Raw genomic sequence first — 19,287 nt, 5'->3', positions numbered from 1 at the left:
CACAGTGGCTGGCACATAGTAGGTACTTGACAAATGTTCACTGATTGATTACTATTTGTTAATTGCAATATAAACAAATCTCTTGTTGGGAGACATCCCCCTTCTTTTGGGGGCTATTTTCAATAAAGTGGTAGGTAGGACAGCATTTAGACCTATGGAGACTTGCAAATAGTTTGCAGCAATCATCAGGCCCACAGAAATTCCATTTAGGCTGCCAACTTTGCATTGGTCCCACCCACATTTTGAAATATCACTCCCACCCTCTCCTTGCCATCTGCACATCCTCCTACTACTTCCTGTGTCTCTAGGCTTCGAGAACAGAAGCATCTGCCTAGAGCAGGCACACTCAGAATTGCCCCCCAAACTTAGATTCCAAGGAAAAGCAGAGGAAAAGGTAAGACCAAGAAGAGTCCAAGAATTTTACTTCCAGTTGGAGCACACTAGTTGATTTACTTCACAATTCTGATCTGATTGTCATGTCTTTGCTTCCCTATAATCCCTCAGTACACAAACCAATCCATAGATTGAAAGTGATTAAATATACCTTAGTATATTTTTCGTTTTTCTTAATATTAGCTTATTAATCCTATTATTTTAGGCTGCTTTATTTCTGGAATCTGTATAACCACTTCATTGGACTTTTTATTTTACTTTTGTCATTTTGTTCCTGGATAATTAATAATCTGGAAGTGAATGGTGGAACTAGTTTTGATGTTAATATGCTGATTTCTAATGTATGTACATCAATGATCTAAGTTGAAAAAAATAAAGATTTAAAAAATATTCTAACTCAAAAAATATTTATGCCTTTGAAAGGAAATTTTTAAAGGTTTTCTTTTGGAAATTTCCTGTCTACCACGAACTTTCAAATTATATTTAAAATATTCTATTTATTTCTGCTAACCAAAGGTAATTGTTTATAAACAATTGAGAGAATATGGTGCTTTCTGTACAGACATATGATTGGATTTCTGCTAGTAATTCTGAATAAAAAGTGCCAGACTCTCTAAAATTTATAATATTCTTCCTTTGCCCATGTACACCTGAAAGCAGGTCTATGGGTTGGGACTATTTAATATCAGTTCTTGTTTTTGATTGTTGTTGTTTTTTGGAGGGGAGAAGGCAGGTCAATTGGGGTTAATTGGCTTGCCCAAGGTCACACAGCTAGTAAGTGTTAAGAGTCTGAGGTAAGATTTGAACTCAGGTCTTCCTGACTGCAGGGCCAGTGCTCTATTCACTGTACCACCTAGCCGCTCCTATATCAGTTCTTAATGGAAAAAAAAAAAACTGCTGCGACTTTGTCATAATGGATTAAAAATTCATTAATAACTTCATTGTAACAATAGTTCTTAATGTCTTCTTCTATGTCCCATACTTAGTGGATTAGAAGGGACCAGAGAGATAAGCTTCTCACTTCACAAATGAAGAATCAATGATTTCAGGAGGTCAAAAGAGTTTGTCTCATATAAAGAAGCAGAATGTTGGGTCTGAGTTGGTCTTTGTGTCAGAAAACCTGAATTTGTATCCCACCTGAGTTAATTTTTTGTTGTGTGATCTCTTTGTGCCTTAGCTTCCCTGTGTGTAAAATAAGGATCATATTTACACCACATAATAGAGCTATTGTGAAGAAAGTACTATGTTCTTGATTTATTATTATGGTTATATGTGTGATATTTGTGCATGTGACCTATCTCTCTAGTAGATTGTAAGGACTGTGAGGGTATACGTCTAACATTTTCACTACCTGTTTCACAGGAAGAGGTATGAAGACAACACTACTTTTCCATTATTCTTGGCAATTCTCTTCCTTCTTAAAAAATTGTCTCCTCCAAATATCTTTCTTCCTGTTGAGGACAAAATGGTACATATATAGTCACTCAAGTTCATAGCTTTTAGAGTACCCTTGCCCCTTTTTTCCTTCCTCATTCACCAAATACAATCAATTACTATGTCTGATTGATTCTCTCTATCCAGCATTTCATTTTTCTGCTCATATTCCCACAATGAACCAATCATTCATTATGTCTTACCTGGATTTTTATAATAGGATCCTAACAGGTCTCTTTGCTTCCAAGTCTTTTTCCTTCCCACTTTATCCTCCAAACAACTTTCCAAATGATCTTCCTAAACCCATCTTAGGCTAACCACATCATCTTTCTCCTCCCTGTTCAAAAACCTTAAGTGGCTCTCCATTGCCTATGGATAAAGTACAACCCCCAGGTAGGTGGCACAGTGGATAGAGTACTGAGTCTGGAGTCAGGAAAACCTTAGCTCAAATCGGGCCTCAAGCACATACTAGCTGTATGATCCTGAGCAAGCCTCACCCTGTTTACCTCAGTTTCTTCATCTAAAAAATGAGTTGGAGAAAGAAATAGTAAACCACTCCAGTATCTTTGCCAAGAAACACCAAATGTTGTCATGAAGAGTTGGACATGACTGAAAAACAACTGAACAATGACACAAATTCCATAGTCTGGCATTTATGAACTTTCGCAATCTGACTCTTACATGTCTTCCCAGCTTTATTTCTTTTATCACTGTACGTTGGGAATTCTACATTCCAGGAAAATTAGCTTCCCTTAAAACTTAATACCCCATTGTGAAACCTCCTTCAGAAATCGATCCATCATTTCCCTGTACTCCCTTCTTATACCCATTTCTCATAATGTTTGTCTTGTTTTAATGCTCATCTAAGGTGACAAGTATTTGGGATGCCTTCTCTGACCTGTCAGTTGTTAGATTATTTTTTCCTCCCTCAATTCATCTTCCCCTGAATATTTATGTACATGTTGTATTTCCTTTTCAAATGTAAACTACTTGATGTCAGAGGGTATTTCATTTTTGCCTTTGTATTCCCATTTCTAATCATGCCTTTAAAAAGCAGTATTTAATAAATGTTGAAGGTGAGGAAGGTTAGATGGTAGGAGGGAGACAAAGTAAGTGCTTATTAATTGAAAAAATAAATTTAAAAAAGAAATAATAAATCAGGGTTGACAGGTTAAGTTAAAAAAAAGTTTGTTAAACTGAATTGTTGAATATGTATTAGCTGAATGAAAGTGAGTTCCTAAATAACCAGTTAGTGGCTGAGTTAAGGTAAGTACCTAGACTCCTTGACTTTTGGTCTACAACATAGCTGGAGGCAGATAGAGCTTAGAATCACAAAATCCCACTGTTTTACCTACTGAATACCTAGCTGCTTTTTTATTTTCCATCATACTAATTTCTGGAAAAAAAGATAATTCCTCCTACTTCCAAATTGTATACTTCCTTATATATATAAAAAAAAGACAATTACACCAAAATACCCTATAAGGAAATAGCATATGACAATTCGTCTGGCACTCTGGTTCACTACCTCTGTTGTGTGGAGGGCAGCATGTTTCATTTTTTGTTCTCTAGGACCATCATTGGTTTTTCAGTTACTCAAAGTTAAGTTGCTTTTTAGTCATCTTTGCATTTACATAATTGTAGTCCTCCTGCAAATGGTGCTTTTGACTCTATTTAATTTCACACCGTATAAGATTCTGACAGTTTTCCTGTGTCTCCGAATTCCTCATATATACCCTTTTAACCAACTGGTGGCCAACCACTTTGTTTTCAATTCTTTGTTACCAGAAAGTATTCCTCCATTTTTATGTATGCTAGACCTGAGTTTATGTCTTCAACTTCCTTGAGTTATATACTCAGTAGTGGCTTCACTTCTTCAAAAGGCATGAATTTATTCAGTTTTCTTGTTTAACTGGAAATTGACATCAGAATTATTGGATCACATACCACAACCATGACAAAAGTTTTTGTTGTTGCTGTTTGCTTTTGTATTTTTTGCTGATCTTCTCAAAGCTCCTCCAATAATAACCGTTATCATTTTTGTCATATTCACCAATTTCTAAGAAAAGAGGTAAAATTGCAGTTTTAATTTGTATTTCCTTTATTGTTAGTGATATAGAGCATGTTTTCTAATGATTGTTTATAATTTACAATCCTTTTGGAAACTGCTTGTATCCTTTGATAATGCATGTATTTTATTAGAGAATATCTCTTGGTTTTGTATAGTTGTGTTAATCTCTATATTGTTGGGCATTAAACTTTTTATTGGTGATAGTTGATACCAATATTTTTGTACAATAACATTTCTTTATCCTACTTTTGTTGATGCTATCCATGTAAAAGCTTTGTAATTTTGCGTAATAGAAATCGTCTAATTTTGTCTTTTGTGACCTAGGTTCAATTCCTAATTTTAATGTTCACTGCCTATTTGATCTTGGGCAAAGACTTCACTTAACCTCCTTGAACCTCAGTTTCCCTATGTGTAAATGAGTTGATTGAACTAGATGGCCTTTGAGGTTCCTTCCAATTCTGGAACTTCATTTTATGATACTGTCTTCTCTTTCTCAAGTTTGGTTAAGAATTCTTTCCCTTCCTTCCTCCCCACCGCATCAATAGTTGAGAAAGGTGCCCTCTCTTATTCTCTTCTAATTTCAAAAAATTATGTGGCCCTTTAATAGTACAGGTCATATCCATTTTAAATTTATAGTGATATGTAATATAAGATATTTTCCTAAACATAATTTTGGTCAAATAACTTTCTGGCTTTGTCAGAATTACTTATCAAAAAAAAGAAAGTCTTTTCCTAATAATTTATATTATATGGACTATCAAACACTGTGCTCTTGTATTGATGGCTTGCTTACTTGCCTTTGTAGCCTGTTTCATTGATTTTTTTTTCAAAACCACTACCAATTATTTTTAATGAATACTGCTTTATAACATATACTTTAAGATCTGAGAGTCCCCTTTCAGTTATACTTTTTCTCATCATTTCCCTTGTGATTTGAGATCACATGTTCATCAAATAAATTATATTATTTCTTTGTCAAGTTTATTAAGAATCTCCTTGGTGATGTAACTGGTATGTTAAATACATAAATTAATTTACAAAGTATTATTATTTAATATACACAGAGCAAAGGAGCACTACTTTTCCAATCATTTCTTTTCTTCCTATACAATTTCTGCATTTATACAAATTTTACCATTATCTTAATAAGTTGGCAGGTACAGTGGATAGAGCATTGGGTCTGGAGTCAAGAAAACCTGAGTTCAAATGTGGCCTCAGACACTAGCTGTGTGACCCTGGTCAAGTCATTTAACCCTATTTGTCTCAGTTCCTCTTCTTTAAATGAGCTGGAAAAGGAAATGGAAAACCACTCTAGCATCTTTCCCAAGAAAACCTAAAATAGGGTCTTGAAAAGTTAGACGCAACTGAAAAATGACTAAACAACAACAAAAATCTTCATAAGTTTAATTCTCAAACATTTTGTGCATTTTATTTTGCAGAGAATCATTATAATTAATTCCTCCTGGGTTATATTAATAACATATAAAGATCTTGATGACTTCTATGGATTTATTTTGCATCCAACTACTTTGAGGAAACTATTTATCATCACAGTTTCTTTGCTGATTCTCCCTGGTTGTCTAAGTACATTACAATATCATCAGAAAACAGGGATTTTTTTTTTCTTTTTGGAGGGCAATTGGGGTTAAGTGACTTGCCCAAAGTCACACCACTAGTAATTGTGTCAAGTGTCTGAGGCTGGATTTGAACTCATGTCCTCCTGACTCCAGGGTTGGTGCTCTATTCACTGTGCCACCTAGCTGCCCTGAATTTTTTTTTCTTATCAGATCAATTTGTTTGTCATAAAATTATGCATGGTAGTTTCTGATAATTCTTTTCGTTTCTGTTCTGTTTGTTGCTAGTTCACCTTGTACATTTTTCAAAATCGCATTTTTTTCTTATAAGATTTTATGATTTGTAAGGATCTTTATCACAAATATAATTTCTTTTATTTGGTCTCTGATCATTATTCATATTTTAATTGCTTAATTTTTATTTAGGCTTATACGTTTGCTCATATTTTTCAGTTACTTATTATTATATTCTGGGTTATGAAGGATATGTTTATCATTGAATCTTTTAATATTTTAATCATCCCTTTATTCCCAGTACATGATCATTTTATGCAAAGGTGTTAAGATTGCAAGATATCAAGAAAACTATATTCTTTATTCTTCCTCTTCAGAAGTGAACTTAAGTTTAAAAAATGTTATTTTTAAAAAATCTGTTCAACTCTACATTTTTCCTAATTTTCCTTTCTACTGAATTTATCTACCTCCAAGAGAAGAATATTAAAATCCCTTTTTATTATTACTATGGTGTTTCTTTTTTACAGTTGATTTTAGATGTTTTGTCAATTGGTGCATATGTTTAATGTTATTATTTTTTTTCTACTGTCTGGTACTTTTATGCATAATGCAGTGTCCGGATTGTTACTCCATGTTTAGTTTTTATTGTTATCTTAACTAGAAATTTGATTACCACTTGTACTTTTTTTTTAGAGTAGCTGGAAGTATTATATATTTCACACCATCCCTTCCCTGCCCCCACTATATCAATTGTTAGATGTGTTATTTATTTTATATACTTGTTTATTTTTTACATTCTTCCATTATCTTTCTTTGGAGGATCGTTTTATCCAGTCATATATCATTTACATTTAAGATTACATTTGCTAAGCTTGTGTTTTCTTCCATTAAATACACTTATGTAGATAGATATGTCTTTAAAGTTATATATCTCTATAGATACAGAAAGTGATTTTCCTTAAGTGCATATCCACCCATGTCATTACCCTACTCAGTAAATTCCAGGGGCTCCCCATTATCTCTAGCATCAAATATAAATCTGTTTAGCTTTTCAAAAGCTAAAAAAAGGCATTTGGAAAACTTTTTAAAAAGCCCTTCAAAACCTGGCTCAAACTTCTCTTTCTAGCTTCATTGTATATTTTCCCCCTCTCTGACAATACTCTGTGATAATCTGGACTGGTCCTCTTGGAAATGACATCCTATCACTCCAAAATTTTGTGATGGATGGCTCTCATGCCTGATATACATATATTCCCTCTTGATCCTTAGCTCATAGAATCTTATTCTTCCGAGACACATCTCAAACCCCACTTTCTATATATGAAGTCTTTCTTGACTACCTCTCTCCCTGCTAGTTCTTTCCCTCTCAAATTACTTTATATTTAATTACTTTGTATTCATATTTATTCTATATGCAAGTGTGCATATATAAATCATATTTATATGAATATATTTTTATATACATATACATACTTGTTTTCTCTCCCTTTAGAACTAGCACATTTTTCCTGGAACAGGGTAGGTGCTTAATAATTGCTTATTGCCTAATTGATTAAGGTAATTTGGATACAATGATAACTAATTCAGGTTTACAATCAACTTTCTTCTATTTTTTATGTTCAATATCATGAACTTCTTCCCTAACTTGTTGTTAAACTAATACTATGCAACTGATGACAGAAGTTGCCTCCCCACTCCCACTCCCCAGCCCATTCATTCTCTCTGATTCTTTTAAAATATCATTTTAATATTAATGAAATTACAACCAGGGTGATTTCAGAAAAAAACCTGGAAAGACATGAACTGATGCAAAGTGAATTCAGCAGAACCAGATGAACACTGTACACAGTAAAAGCAATATTGTATGATGAATTGTTAATGACTTAGCTACTCTTAGCAATACAATGATCCAAGACAATTCCAAAAGACTCATGATGAAACATGTTACATCTCCAGAAAAAGAACTGATGTTGTCTGAATATAGACTAAAGCATACTATTTTTCTTTCTTTCTCTTCAAGTCTTCTTGTTCAAAATGAATAATATGGTAATGTTTTACATGATTGCACATGTATAACCTCTGTCAGATTGTTTACCATCTTGGGGGGGGGGATAAAATTTGGAACTCTAAGCTTCAAAAAATGTTAAAATTGTTTTAATGTGTAATTGAGTAAACAAAAAAATATTTAAAAATGAAATAAAAGCTACCAGTGGAAAATAAATGGCAGATAGATAACTCGAATAGCACTTTAAAGCTTACAAAGCATGCTTCTCAAAACAACCATGGAAGCGTTATTGTCTTGATTTTTATAGGAAAGGAAACTGAGGCCCAGAGTCATTGAATGATTTGTCCATGATAACATAGGCTATAAGTGACAGGGTCAGGATTCAAACTGATTTCTTTGGACTTCAAATTTAGTGCCCTCTTTACCACGTGCTTCTAATTCCCAAAACATCTGCACTTGGTTTTTCGTATTTGACTACCTGTTGGGAGGTTTTTCCCACTATCATGTGAGATGTTAAAAAACAATTTTTACTCATAGTGGTCATGTTCTATTTTTAAATGAGAATCAGCAGCATTGAGAGTCTGGGCACAGCAGTCAGCATTTGATATGAGTTTTCCTTTAAATTAGCAAGAGCATTCTATTCCACAACTGACAAGAATAACTTCTGACATGTTCTGAAAGGCTAGCTAACATTTGCAAAAGAAAGTTATGAAAATTAGTGGAGTAGAGTATAGAGCATGGTATGCCACGTTCCAGATTCTTGGAGTTTGGGGTGAAATTGAAGTCAGGAGAATGATTTAGTCTTAATTCTGGGACTTATTTACAGGCTGTATGACCTTAAGGAAGTAATTTCCATTCTCTGGAGCTCCATTTCCTTGAATAAAATTTAAAAGGCTTTAGACTGGATTACTTATCTCTAAGCTTCCTTCCCACTTTAAAATTCTCTTGTCTACTTTAAATGATTGGTTAATAAAGGAAAATACTTCAAGGTGAATATGGAAACAATGTAAGTTTTTTCTAGATGTGTAAAAACTCCAAATGGGGCCATGACTGAAAAACAACTAAACGATAAACAGGTGGAACAGCTAGGTGGTATAGTGGATACAGGCCCTAGGCCAGGAATCAGGAAGACCTGAATTTAAGTCTTCCTCAGGCAATTACTAACTGTGTGATACTGGGCAAGTCACAATCCAGATTGCCTCAGTTTCCTCATATGTAAAATGAGCTGGAGAAAGAAAGGGCAAACCATTCTAGTGTCTTTGCCAAGAAAACCCCATGAAGAGTCAGACATAACTGAACAACAACAAATAAAAAGACCATATAGAACTTGGGGTATATAGATTTTTTGTTGTTGTTTTTGTCTTTTGAATGTTTTGGCTCTACCTTCTTTCACTTCTTACAAGATATTTCGATGTCATGGTCAAGCTATATTTAGGTTAGTTTCACAGCACAAGCACAAACCAAGCAATGAATTTCTGCTTTAGGGTTTGCCAGTTGCCCTGGGTCTCTGTAAGATCATTACCATTTTCTTTGGCTGTTAGAATCTGGGACACACAGTACACAGCGTTTTGTCTGAAGTGGGTTGTGAGACTAATTCAAAGGCTTGCTCACTCTGTCTTGTTGCTCTTGTAATATGTCTCCTGCTCTCTTGATTGGTATCCCCCTGTTTCGCTTTGAGATATTTTTTCTAGTGTGTCTTTTTTTTGCAGCCTGGTAATAGTTTAAAAAAAAAAGTTTAAAACAGTTTCTTCAAGGTTTCTCCAGGGAAAATCTGCCTTGTTATTATTCCCTTCACATATGCAGTAGTTCACTCTCATCAGTATTAGATCTCTTCCTGTATCAATCAAACAATTGTCAGTGGCATTTTAAATCATACAAAACCCTTCCCTCTTGAAATGCAGATATACAGCACAGGCCTCATTCCATAATGAATGTTTGCAAGAGCTAATCCTGGGAATCAGAGATAATCAAATGCTTAAAATGTTACCGATTATAGGGTATGATGCTTAGCTAATATATCATCACTCAAATTACTATAAGAGGTCCTTCAGATTTAAACTGAGCAATTTCCTAAACTGAGGGCTGTTAAGATACTATATTGCTTAAGTCAGTAATCTGAGGTCTTTACTTGCTTGCCTTTTAAAAATTACAAGCATATTTATTAAAATGTGTATAAACAATAAAAAAACAAAGAAAAATTTTCAATAAAATCTTAAAGTCCAAACAATTTATATTTGCTTAGAAATTTTTTTAAGAAAATAATTTTTGTGTTGTGATCTTCTGGCTCTATATACAGATTTTTAAATAAAGTTTTATACTTTCCCTGTTTTCTGATTTTTTAGTTAATATATGTTTCAGTTTTATTCTGCTGACCCTAATCTTGGATAATCCCCGTTATCTAACCTTTCAACTCTTTTTCCCAAGCTACTGAGCTTTGCTAAGAGGAAGAAATACAACTTTGCTCATTGGGTCCAATACAGTTTGTGTTAACTGATCTAAACTGGACCATCACTGCTAATTACTAATCCTTTGGCCCTTTTTTTTTCTTTAAAGCAATCGGGGTTAAGTAACTTGCTCAAGGTTGCATGGCCAGTTATTTTGTGTGGGTGTTAAGTATCTGAGGGGGGAACTGATCCCAGGTCTCCCCACGCTGGAGCCGGCACTCTTACTCAGTGTGCCATCTGGCCTCCCCTTTGGCCCTTTTCTGATTGAACACATGCCATAGTATCCCTTCCAAGTCTTATCCTTTCTTCAATATACCTACAGCACCTTCTCCCTCCTTTCTTTTGGGACAGGATTTTGTCTCACAATTCACAGTGAACAAAGAGACATTAGGTATTGTTTTCTACCCATACATCTTAAATATCCTTAACATCCTGTCTTTCTCTTTTCCTTCTCCTTACTGAGGCCAACTCCTTTACCTTTGCCCTTTATCTTATAATTCTTTCCATTTTCTCCAGGAGCTTGATCCTTCAATCATCCTTTTCTTTTTATAATTCCCAGTCTTTCTTTATATGTTGAATCCTTCCCTACTGTCTACAAAAATGACCAGATTTTGCCATTCTTTAGAAAATAAAACTTTGTTTTTCTCTTATATCTCTTCTCCTTTTTAGTGCCAAATTCCTAGAAAAAAAAAAAAGATCTCATCACATTTTGCCTACTCTTCCTCACCCAAAATGCACTTCTCAAATCTTTTCCATCTGACTTCCAACTCTACCACTCACAATCTCCAAGGAAACCAATCATCTCTCAATTCCTAATTTTAGTCACCTACTCCCAATTCTCATCCCATTTGATTTATCTTTAGCTTTTGACATTCTTGACCATTACCTCCTCTTAAACATGTTAGGTACTTTCCTCACTAATCAGTCATAGGTTCTATGATTTTCATTACCATCTCTATCCCTAACTTGTCTGCTGGATATCTCCATCTAAATGATCCTTAGAAACTAATCTTTTTTTTTCTCCTCCCACAACCTATTCTCTTTCTTTACTTTTATATTTTTATAAAGGACACTTTATAAATGTAGTCATTCTTGACTCTTTGCTCTTTCATCCTCTACTAACAATTGGCTCTCACTACATCCCTGATGTCTCTACCAGGAACTTGTTTCAACAGTGATCCTCACTTCTGGTCTCTTTCATCATAAGTTTCTTATTTGATTACTTCTTCCATACATCTATAAACATCTCAAGCTTCACATTGCAAAAAGAACTCATTCCTCCTCAAAGCTTCCCCTATTTCTTGGGGTGCATCCATTGTCCTTATCATCCAGTGTTATATCCAAGTCATTCTTGACTTTTCCTCTCCCTCAGACCTATATATAATTAGTTGCCAGGTTTTGTTGGTTTTATGTCCATATTTATCTCACCAATAATAAAGCCACCATTCTAGACCAAGCCTTTATTTTGAACCCTTATGGAAGTCTTCACTTAATTTCCAACCTCTCCCTTCTGCAACTTATCTTCTAAATTGCTGGAAAAAATAATCTTACTAAGGTACAGATCCAACCATTTCAGTTTCTTGTTTAAAAAAAATCTCCACTATTTTTTTATGGATGTAACACTGGATATAGGGTCAGACGGCCTGGGCTCAAACCCTTTCTGTTCAGCTGGTATATAGTATACACCAATGACAATATCATGATTTCTATTTCACAGGTTACTGTGACAAAAGTGCTTTTTGAATGCTAGAATAGAGTATAAATATGCAAGTTATCAATATATTTATATTATGGTTATTGACTACTTATTGTATTACATACTTATGAATTAATGAAAAGTGTAAGTGTTCAAGATGTAAATACAAAAATGAGAAGGTTTTTGCCCTCAAGAGCTTATATTCTAATAAGAACAAATAATACATTTATGGGAGATGTGGTCAGAAGAGGGAGTCTTTGTCTAAGGAGTCACAAATGGTAGGTGGAGACAGGGCAATGTTGGTCATAACTTTTTCTGAAATGGTGGTGGTATTCATTGGATTAGCAGTTCTGTATCAAGAGCAGGAAAAAGAATAAGGTGATATGGGTGGGTGATGCCAAGAAAAGTTTGAACAAGTTAGAAAGGGGAACTTATTGGAGTTTGCATTCATTCGTTCTTTGGTCATGATAGATAGCTCATCTCCAGGAGGTTTTCCAAAGATGACTAGATTAATTCATCTGGGGAGGAAAAGATCATCTTTGGAGGTATCCCCAGAGGATGCTGTTTCAGGTGTGGAAAGGAAATGAGATGGCAAGATATCCATGAAAGGTAGACATAGGCGTTATGTGTATGTATATATGGATATGTTTGCTATATTTATTTCTTTGTCACTGTTAGATTATAACCTTCATGAGGGTAAAGATTATGCCTTAATTATATCTATTAATATATTAGATTAATGCTAGCTAGGCATATTGCTTTGTGCCAAGCTGGCCCTTTATGAAGAATTGTTGAACGAATTAACACACACACGCACATGTCTGTATATCACTTCCAGATTGTCTATAAGACGATATCTTTGGCCATAGAAATCCCTTAGGATATTCTACATTGCTGTAAAGGGCTTAAGCACTATACTGTTAAAGGGTTCATCCACATTATAGGAAATAATGATACTTAAGTCCAGATGGATATGTATATTTATGTAGGCACATATATATGTATATACATATAATCTTTTTTTTTTAAGCAATTGGGGTTAAGTAACTTGCTCAAGGTTACATGGCCAGATGTTTCTGGGTGGGTGCTAAGTGTCTGAGCCCGGATTCGATCCCCAGGTCATCCCGACACTGGAGCCGGTGCTCTTACTTGCTGTGCTGCCTAGCCGCCCCCATATAATCTTACATATACATAAAGAATACCTATACTTAAGCTGAATACAGTTGTGTTCATTATATTTTTAGAAGAAAGTTTAACTTAACAGAAAATATAAAAATTATCTAGCAGCATGTTCAAGGACTTTTAGAAACCAAAGAAGTACATATATGTCAGTCAATAAGCATTAATTAAGTACCTGTTATGTTTCAGGCACTGTGTTAAATGCCAGTTATTCAAAAAGTAGTGGTCCCATTCTAATGAATATGTGTATATGAGTGTGACCATAATCAGTTTAGCCAAGCAGATGCAGATAAATTTGTGTCTAAGTTAAGGCAAAGTCCAGGAGCACTGTGTAACGAAACTTCAATTTATTGTATAATGGCTAAAGTATTGTTATTAATATTTTAAATATTAGCAGTATGAGCTGTACAGTAACTATTCTTCTACTGATCAAATAGAATAGTATTTTGTGTTATTAAAATTATCATGAAAATTGAAAATTTGTCACAAATTATAATCACCCTAGAAGAGACTGTCCATTTAAGTGTTCTGTTAGCATGTTATTTATATCCTAAAAGTATGGTATAATAATGAATTTTTCTAATAAACAGGATCTGCTCTATGATTCAATTTTGAGTAGGTTAATCTAAATCATTAAAATAATTAATAAATGCCATAGAAGTATACCTATGAAACATTTTCATTTGTCAGTTATTATGAATATAAGTCCTTGAAAAACAAAGAAATGCTAGATACAATAAAAGCCATGGAACAATATACAATTTTCCACTAGTTCTCCTGTAATTAAATTACCCTAGAAGGTGAGCTCATAAACTGACTCAAATATTATTGCTATTAATATTTCATTCAAATTAGTAATAAGAATTATATAATAATTTTTCTGATGCTGGCCAAATATTATAGTATTTTGTAGGAGCAATTTTATATAGAGCTAGGTCTATGTTTTCTACTATATCCTCTAGTCATCTTAGTGCTTTATGGTTTGATTAGACATACAGCAATAGTTGACAAATGTTTATTAAGTATTTATTGTGTGCTTAGCTCTAGGGATAAGAAAAAAAAGAAAGACAATCCCAGCCCCCAAAGGGCTTATAATCTAATGGGGAAAAGTAACGCACAAAAGGAAGCTGAAAAGCAAGGCATTCCCACACAAGGGCATGGTAGAGATGGTTCTGTCCTATATTCGCGGAGCCAGAATGTAGTGATGAGGTGGAGTACCAAAGTTGATGAGGTCTTATAGGATATGCCTACCCTTCCTTTTTTTTGTTTAAAAACTTAAAGTAGTAATACATGGCGTAAAGATTGTGTTGTGTGCCATCACAATATCTACAGTCTAATATTTATGATAAATTGAAAGTTCTTAGTTTTTACCCTGTCGTTAAGAGTTGAGACTTTCTTTTATAAAGGCAATAACAATTTGTGAATATTCTATAGAACTTATTGAGTGGAATTCTTTTGAAATTATTCTGGTATGAAAAATAATGTAAACAATAATAAACTTTTATAAAGTGACATCAATTTGAAATAAATGTATTTGGGGATAATTTAGAAATTCACTGAGACAGAAGTATTTCACTTCAGTAAACAATATTCTACCCCATATAGATATGCATCATTTTGTCAACTTATACTAAAAATATTAATTCTTCAAGTATAAGCATTTGAACTTATAATAATTTTAGTGGTTTTACCAACAATAATTATAATAATAATTATTATATATAATATATTATATTATAACATAACAATAATTATTACACAACACAATTAATTATAATAATATTTATACATAATATATTATAATTAAATATAATAATATTTATATATAAGAATAAAAATATTATATAATATATTATTATATATAACAATAATTATAATAATAATGGCTATTATTGTTGTTGTTCTTATTCTTTCCATCACACATTCAATAGAGTTAAACTAGAAATGGTTCTGGGACCAGTTGATATCCTATTATCACTGTTTTATATTAAAATTTCATTAGCCCATTGCACAGATGGGTAAAATAATTTTTTTTTTAACAATTAAAGAGAACTAATAAGAATTTAAACTCATTTTTTTCTAGGCTCACTGAAAGCATCTTCCAGACAACTGCAATAGTAGAAAAAAATGAAAACAAGATATATACTTCATCTTATTCCCTATGATTTTGCTTTCTTCCTGTAGGTTATTATACTTTTTCATTAAAAATACAGGGTGTCCCTAAAGTCTGGAAACATAAGAAATCTCAATAATTAATTAAATTTATATCATTAATATGGAAAATAGTCCCCAATAGCCAATGAAAGTATTTGTTCCATATGAAATTGTCATGTCTAAAATTTATGCTAATTAAATAAAATGTTGTTGAAATTTTAATTCATTTTATTTCTTGAAAATATGCATAGTTAATGAGATTTGATATGTGTCCAGACTTTCGGGACACCCTGTAGTTTGATGTTTATGATCATTGAGTATTGTGACATCTATTAAAATATTTTTCTTAAAAGTATTATGAGTCAATCTCATATATATTTTTTTATTATGGTCAATAGTTTTATCTGTCATCATGATCCAATTAGCAATTTAGAAAAAACTATTTATGTGTTCTATTGCTAAGTTATTTCCCAACAGTATGGTATAATCTGCTTTGCTAAGTAGGATCCAACACTATGATACTATGTTGAATGAATTAATCTGAATGATACAAAAGAAATAATAAATAAATACTGTGGAAAAGATCTAGAAAACATTTGATCAATTTTATTCTCTCCTTCCTCCCCATTTAAAAAGGATCTGTTTTGTGCCTAGCGCCGTTCTAAGTATTAGGGATGCAAAGAAAGTGAAAAGACTCCTCTAAAGGAGTTTAGAGTCTAATGGGGGAGAGAGCATTCAAACATACATATATCTTGTTTGTGTACTTGTATGCATATATTGTGTATACATATGTGCACATGTATATATGGTTACACATATATATGTGCGTATTTTATATATATATATATGTATATGTTTAGAGATAATCAACGGGAAAGCATAAGCATTTAGGAAAACTGGGAAAAACTTCCTATAGAAGGTGGATCTTAGCTCAAACTTAAAGTAAGACTTAAAGTGGATTTTAGCTCAGACTTAAAGTAAGCCAAGAAAACTAAGAGGCAGAGATAAGGAAGGAGGGAGTTCCAGGCATAGGGAACAGTAAGTGACAATGCTGGATGGAATGTCTTCTGTAAGGAATAGCAAAGAGGTCAGTGTTACTAGATTACAGAATAAATTATGTGTATGGGGGAAGTGTAGCTTGTAAGGAGCAAAAAGTAGGAAGGCTAAAAAGATAGGAAGAGGAGAAGTTAGGAAATGCTTTTAAAGCCAGAGAATTTTACATTTGGTCCTGGAGGCAACTGGTAGTCAGTGGAATTGATTGAATGCAGGGAACTGATATGGTAAAATTTGTGCTTTGGGAGATTCAGTCTGACAGATGACTGTAGGATGGCCTAGAGTGGGGAGATAGTTGAGACAGTGACACTGAGGTTCAAACCATTGCAGTAGTCCAGGTTTAAGGCAATGAGGACCTACCACCAAGGTGGTGGTAGCGTTAAAGGAAAGGGAACATATACAGAAGATGTTATGAAGGTGGAAACGACAGGCCTTGACAACAGATTGGATACAGGGATAGAGACTGAGTAGCCAAGGATGACATGTAGGTTGCAAGCCTGGGTGAGGTGGAGGATGGTTGGTTGGTTGGCTACTCTCCTTCATTCTTGAAGAGGACCAAAATGACATCACCATGTTAGAGTCAAGCTTCAATGTGTCCGACTGTGGCTGATCAGACCAATATGAGCTTGGAATGCTCGACCACAAGTCAGGACAAAAGGTCTATGTGAACATTTGGGGTGGATTCTCCAAATTTGCCCATCCTACATTTCCTTTGAGTTGTTTCAATTCTTTTTTGCTCATAGATTACAGCACCTTCTCTGATGTGGGCACACCATGCTGAGCGGTCCTGTGCCAGTGTCTCCCACGTCACACAATCAATTCCAAAAGTTCTTGAGAGAGACCTTGAGAGTGTCCTTTTACTGCTTCCTTGTATGTTACCACTATGTGAATGGCAAGACCTGTGTGAGTTCTCCATAAAACAGTCCTTTTGGCAAGCGTACATTTTGCATTTGAACATCATGGTCAGCCCATCAGAGTTGCGCTCTCTGAAGCAGAGTTTGAATGCTTGGCAGTTTAGTTCGAATAAGGACGTGAGTGTCTGGTACCTTATCCTGTCAGGTGATCTTCAGAATCTTCCTAAGACAATTCAAATGGAAGTGATTCAGTTTCCTGGTATGGCACAGGTAGACTATTCAGGTGGAGGATAGTGGTATCTTGGACAATAATAGTTTAAGTTAAGTTATGAATGGGAGAGAATTTCAGGGGGAAAGATGATGAGTTTCTTTTTGGACCCATACATCCATGGGTCCAATACACTCCCTTCCAAACATAGCTCCCACCTTCTTCTAATATATACAGATTCTTTGGGGATAGTGGGCTCAAACCTATAGGACAAAGGTTGTGAAATTATGTAGAGAACATAAGGAATAGTGTGATAAATCCCAATTCTTGTTGTTGGGTGTCCTTTTATCCCTTTTGTGAATGCTTTTTTTTCTCACTAGGTTCTTTTTAGATGCAGTTTTCTACATGGTGAGTAGCCCAGTTGGGCTCAGAGGTCCCATAGCCTCTGTTGAGCCCATAGATATTTTTTGACAGGCCATAAGAATCCCACTATATAAATCTGTCTTACTCCTGGTCTATTTGTCCATGATGGTCTTAACTCCTGGTGCAGATGCTGTCATCAGCCTCTGTTGAAATCCTTAGCTATTCCTCAATTGTGACCACAAGAAGTATCTCTAATAATACCTCTAGATCTCCCAAACTCTTGAGATCTCTTGGGCACTCAGATGTCTGAATCCTAGTTAACATAATATCAATAAAGAACAAGCACAAAAGAGAGATGGACCTATCCCATGTACAGGATTGCTTAAGACCCTGAGTTTGAAACCACCACTTGGAAAGTTAGAGGTCTGGCACATGCCCTCCCTTCCATTGGAAAGCAATTCAACACAATTCTCTAGCTTGGGGGGGGGGAAGGGAGTTGGTAGAAGGAGAGATGATTTGTACTTTTTGTATGCACACTCAGGTCTAGCTCAGCAGATCCTGAATCATTAGTTCTTTAGTTTTCACAGTCAATTAGAGAATGATTGATCACACGCTACAAATGCCTGAGTCATCATGACTTGATTTGGGTTTACCCTAGACCTAGGTAAAGGATATCTAGACATGTTTCAGAGACTACCTACTGTGGCATGTCCCAGTTATATAGTCTATGCCAGTATACTACAATGTGTGCTTGTACTGAGAAGATTTATATCTACAGATATGAGTTGATTCTCCATCAGAATGACTGAAAAGTCATGAAAACTATCATTTGTAATTTCAGCATTTCTTTTACAAAAGATTTTTTGCTCTGCTACATAAACAACTGACTCATTGCTATAATGGGGTAAAATTCCTGAACAGAAACTGAGATTTCATATTGATTTTCATTCTCACTTTGGATTCTTCACAGCCTACAAAGTTTACAAAAAGAAATTTGCACATTATTTGTTTTGTACTTTCTGATTCTGAGCTTCAGTTGGTGTGAGATGGTCTTCAGATTCAGATTTTGGAGAAACAGCAGAGATAGGAAAGCTGTTGGTTTGGAATTTTGTTTCTTAAAGGAATTTACTGAAAGTCAAAGAAATTTTCCTTATCAAAATAATCTCCAAAATGTCATCCGTTGTTGGCTTTTTTTCTCTAAGGGAGTCAAATAACTGAATCAGCATGATTTTTTTGACTTGCTTCAAGCCCCCAGCTGATAAAACCAGGTAACTTAGAAGGGAGTTGCCTTCTCATTCCCTGAGTAGCCATACATATTTTTTCTCCTTGGGTCTATATATTCTCCCCAAGGATAGTCACACAAACACATAGACCCTCACATAAAAATACACACACACACACACCCCTTCATGAAGTAAGCAATATATTAGCAAAACTAGTTTCTTTTGAAAATTCATGCCAAATAGAGAAAACAAAATCTGTAATGGAAAGAAAGATTAGGTAGGGGGGAAATAAAGCAGATCATCTTTCTATCTGTTTCTCTTCTGGAGAGAGAGAGAGACAGAGACAGAGAGAGATGGAGAGAGAGAGAGAGAGAGAGAGAGAGAGAGAGAGAGAGAGAGAGA

General features: G+C 34.4%; 1 long non-coding RNA gene across 1 annotated transcript in view; it reads left to right on the top strand.

Moving 5' to 3' along the window:
- The first annotated feature begins 283 nt into the window (after positions 1 to 283).
- The window catches only part of LOC138175765 (uncharacterized), a 63,083-nt gene continuing 44,079 nt past the window's right edge, over positions 284 to 19,287 (top strand). The window contains exon 1 of the long non-coding RNA XR_011172082.1: positions 284 to 394. This is a non-coding gene — a long non-coding RNA (uncharacterized lncRNA). The remainder of the gene's footprint in view (positions 395 to 19,287) is intronic.

Source organism: Petaurus breviceps, unplaced genomic scaffold (assembly GCF_028583685.1).
Source record: "Petaurus breviceps papuanus isolate PSGF00001 unplaced genomic scaffold, PetGlider_PUasm1.0 79, whole genome shotgun sequence".
In the NCBI taxonomy this organism is placed as follows: Eukaryota; Metazoa; Chordata; class Mammalia; order Diprotodontia; family Petauridae; genus Petaurus; species Petaurus breviceps.
Note: the sequence above shows the minus strand (reverse complement) of the source record. Positions and strands in the feature narration are given on the sequence as shown.